Source organism: Panthera tigris, chromosome C2 (assembly GCF_018350195.1).
Source record: "Panthera tigris isolate Pti1 chromosome C2, P.tigris_Pti1_mat1.1, whole genome shotgun sequence".
Lineage (NCBI taxonomy): Eukaryota > Metazoa > Chordata > Mammalia > Carnivora > Felidae > Panthera > Panthera tigris.
The window spans coordinates 131,228,117-131,232,887 of NC_056668.1; the positions used below are offsets into that span (position 1 = coordinate 131,228,117).

General features: G+C 41.9%; 1 long non-coding RNA gene across 1 annotated transcript; it reads right to left on the reverse strand.

Moving 5' to 3' along the window:
- Positions 1-760: 760 nt before the first annotated feature.
- On the reverse strand, positions 761-4,502 carry LOC122230640. Its single transcript, XR_006207656.1, has 5 exons — positions 4,468-4,502; positions 3,645-3,781; positions 3,454-3,545; positions 1,865-1,939; positions 761-851 (listed from the first exon to the last, which is right to left on the reverse strand). It is a non-coding gene; the product is annotated as an uncharacterized LOC122230640 (long non-coding RNA).
- Positions 4,503-4,771: the final 269 nt, after the last annotated feature.

Consider the following 4,771-nt stretch of genomic DNA (forward strand, 5'->3'; position numbering starts at 1 on the left):
TCTTCACTTTCCCCTGAGGAAAGTGATTAAGAAATCAAACCCGGGCCCAGTCTGAGTATTTCTTTTCCTAACAGAAGGCATTCTGATGTAATTGCTGTCTTCTGATGAATGAAAAACTCATGCTTTTACAATGAGCCCACTCATAAATACATAGTGAAGAGCTTGCTTCCGCTTCCAAAGAAAGACATTAACTCAGACCAACATAGAACGTGTTCTACTTGCCTGAATCCAAAGTTATATGCAGATAACATTAGCTCACATGTTCTGGTTTTGTATTTCCAAGGAATTTATGGAGTACTGTGGTGCATAAAACATAAATCAATGGCACAAAACATAAATGTACCCTTTAGGGACTACACGTAAAGGAAATACCTGTGGAGACAGAACTCTGGTAGGAGACTTGAACATAACTGCCATCCATGTTCTACTTCCCAATCCCAGGCACCTCCCTTTGCAAAAGGATGACAAACTAGGGACCCTAGGAAGCAGGCTCTGAAACAGAGCTTAACAGGTAGATTATTTATAAGGGAGTGCTTTTGAGGCCAACACCTGTGGAAAGGAAGGGAAGAGAATCCAATTAGGCAGAGACAATAGTTGGGCTGTGTGGGAGTCCCAAAGAAGTTCTTAGCTGACCCCACAGACAGCTCAGAGCTGGGATGGCCCTGTAAGTGTCCCAAGTGGTGGGGTTGGACCTTTATAATTTAAATTTAATACTGACCAGTCATTGGATACATCTGCCCATGGCAGGATGCGAGTTTTTCTTCAACCGAGGAAATCTCCATTGAAGGCTAGCCTCTGAGGGTCACCAACCAGCAGCACTCACAGCAGCTGGAGGAAAGAATTCTTCATTCCTAAAAGGCGGGTATGGGTGACACATCACAGCCTGTACCACATTGCCATCCTGACTCCAATGGTAACTGCATCTTTGCTTTTTTTCTGCCTAGTCTCACCACATAAGGTATAACAATATAATTTAATTTTGCCTGTTTTTGTAGCTTAGATGAATGGAATCCTATTCTGTGCATATTCCTTTCTCTCAAAAATATCTTTTGTAAGATTCAGCCATGTTGCCGAATCTTAATTCCGTTTCATTAACTCCTTTCCACTGCTGTACACCCTGTTTTAATGTAGCACAGCATGTTCACCCATGTCTTTATTAATGGACATATGGGTTGTTCATGACTTGGGGGTCTGAACTTGGTGCTGTGAACATTGCACATTAACGTGTATGTATCCCGGTGATCATGCACATGAGTTTCCAGGGGATACACCTAAGACTGAAGTTGCTGGTCCAGGGTATTTGTATTTTTAATTTTAGTAGAAAATTCCAGAATTATTTCTAATTTTCACTCCCTAGAACCATGTTTGTGAGTCCCCATTGCTCTCTATCCGTATCCCTGGGAATAGGCTCGGTAATGCTGCGGTAACATCCCCTAAATCTCGGTGGTTTACAGCAAAAAAGGTTCCTTCTCAGCTGTATTTTGTGTTCCTGATCACTGCAAGATCCAGGCTGATAGAGCAGTCTCTAGCTATAACACTGCTGTTCTCTTAGATCTTTTTATTTTTCCAGAAACATATTCATATCATCTACAAACAGAGATTATATTACTTCTTCCTTTCCCATTCTTCTGCTTCTAAAGCTTCCTTTAACTTAACTGCATTGGTGTTTTATATATTTTATTACTAGATGCATACAAATACTTAATTGTTTTATCATTAGGAAGATACCCTAAGCCAGCTAACTGATCAACAGACTGGTGGCTGGCTGCAGATACATGAGCCAGCTCAGCCCAACTTTCTTCAAATTATATCACCCCAAAACTTAGTGTTCTAAAACAACAATCATTTATTCAGCTCATTAGACCGTGGGGCGACAATTTGTGTTGGACTCAACTGGGTGGTTCTTTTGTCCTCAGCTGGGCTTGCTTCTTTTAGGTGCCTAAGGTAAGAGAAGAGCCAAAGAAGGAATGAATTAGTTTGTGTGCAAAATTTAGACAGACTACAGGAGGCAAGAGATGTTCTTCTCATCCCCTGTCTCCTCAGCCAGAAAAGACCAAGGTCCAGAAAAAAATGGAGTCAGTTGTGTACATCACCAGGGAAATCACAGAGGGAATCAGATGCTGAATTCTGGTGCCCAGTCTTGGTATTTCCCATAACACCATAATCCCAACTATGAATCCCCAGCTACATTGAAAACATACCTCTTGGACTATTCAAAAACCAAAGGAATAATTCAACACAAGATCTCAAGATGGCAAAAATTTAACAAAGTTTAATAAAATTTAATAATAAAAATTATTCTAACTTTAGGCTACCAAATGATTCATTACATGAGATTTGATTTCACTTGGCCTTTCTAATCTTAATTCCTTCATCAGAAAAACCAATATCCCCAAAACAGTTCATAGTGATGATATGATAACTGATCCAAAGAGGAAATTAAAAACACACAAAACTTTTTCCACTTGGCTGATGGGGCACTGATGTCCTGACATCTGGAACAAGTGCAAAACATCTACAAAGCAGAGAAATTTTCTACAGTGAGAGGTATGGCATGAGTCAAGCATTATTGGGGGTGGGGGGTTCCTTTCCAACAGTCTCTGAAAACAGATAGAGAGTTACAAAATCAGGACTGAAAGAAAATCAGTTGGGCCCTGTGCAGGGCAGGCAGTTCTAAGGTGAAAAAACTCACAGTCTAAGGAGACTAATAAGTAAATGACGTAAACATAGTGGAAAAAAGGCAAAAAGAGAATGTGCCCAAGTCAGCCTATGGCAGGTAATGACTAACTTTCTTTAAAAGGGATAATCAGAGGAGTTTTCAGAGAGGCAATGAGACCTGAGCTGGATTTTGATACAGGTAATGGATCTGGTAGATGCCTATGAAATACTTTACCAACAAAAGAATTAAAAGGGCACTCCCCACAGAAGTATCACCAAAGGCAGCAGCATGGATAAATAGGATGTAGAATTGCCAGAAAACTATACATGTTCTATTTAGTATTGTTCAAGTGAAAACTTGAAGGGACAGAACAACTGTCACCATTGGTGAGGCTAGAGACTGGATGCGAAGACCCAATCTCTGAGGCCTCGGATGCTACACTAATGCTTCTGAGTGTGTCCTATCAGATTCGCGAAGCTTTGGAAATTTGGAAACAATGCAAAAGGACATTCCCTGTAACAGCACTGTGATGCAGATGCATCCCCCAGAGGTCCCCTCAACAGAGGGATGTTGCCCCAGCTGCTAGGAGCACGGTTGGCAGACAGCTCTCAGGTGGGCCCCTTCAGAGCTGCCTCACCCATGAGTGTGCCCTTCCTGGAGCATCCCACTTCCAACGGCTAGTGGAGGCAGCCATTGGTCCCAACTAATTCCACACACCTGAGGCAACTTTGGCCAGACTTTTAGCTCCAAAGCTCCCTGTGGGGTTGGCCAGGGCTGTCCTTAAGATTCCTTACCTCACAGTTCAGCTTTTCTTTCAGTCCATCCCTGCTGTTTCCTCTTCCAGACTTGGGCCAGACCAGAACCGCCAGGGCTGGGAGGGGAGCATCTGAGGTAGACAGCAAAGTCCAGCTCCTTTATGTCAAGCAGGAAATTTCTCTCTCCTGTCTCAGTCTATCCTCCTACCCGACCCACTTTGGGCTCTGACCTTCAGAATTCTCTGACCTTTGGTGGCAGCCAATGTTTTGGAACAATGGAGTAGAGCCAAAGGAGCACTGTTCTGGGGATCAAAAAGAATTCCAAGCCAGTTTCTGTTAGGTGCCTGGGTCAAGAAGCTTCACCTTTCTGAGAATGGGAAGAACGAGGGGAAAAATTAGAAAGAACAATGCCAACATCCAAGATTTAGTGGTAGGAGTAGGTAAGTACATGAAATAATGTTGGAAAGTGTCTTATAAATTGAATACTATCTAGAACAATAGATATTGTTTCCAATCCTTGGTCAGATTGTCTAACTCATGGCTTTCCTTTTTTCTTTTCTTTTCTTTTTTTTTAACATTTTTTAAATTTACATTTTAGTTAACATATAGTGCAATATTGGTTTCAGAAGAATTCAGTGATTCATCACTTACATACAATATCCAGTGTTCATCACGACAGTTGCCCTCCTTAATACCCATCAGCCATCCAGCCCATCTTCCACCCACATCCCTCCATCAACCCTTAGTTTGTTCTCTATCATTAAGAGTCTCTTGTGGTTTATGGCCCTCTCTTCCCTGAAAGCTTTCCAAGTACACTTTCTGCTTGGGTCAGAGGAGCTCTGAGGAAGAGTTATACCACCATCTATTAAATGCAAGGAGAACTACAGGCGGACCTTATAAGCGTTCCAAGGATGGCAACAGCTGACACCTGAACAACTCCTCCCAACATTCCTCTTAAATTGAATCTTTGCCTTTGGGTTCTCAATTTCTAGACACTGGAAGGGCAGGGTGGGGATAAGAAGTGGAAAATAGATCACAGCTCAAATCACATACCATCCTCAGGATAGATACGCTCGACCCCTTTATGCCCAGGCAGCTGAGGTTACGCCTAAAAGAGAGAAACGCATACACACACCTGCACAACGAGCAGCTCTTTCAAACAAGATGGAACATCTCCATTTCATTCTAATCATGAAAATGTGTTAGCAAAATCAGGTACAAGGTAGCATGTTAAGGAAGGGGAAAAAGATAGTATTCTAGGCATTTCTGGATTATACCAAATGATTACCTTTTGGAGAAAAGATTATAAGTGATATTTATTTCTTTCATGTGCTTTCCTGTGTTTTACAAACTTGCT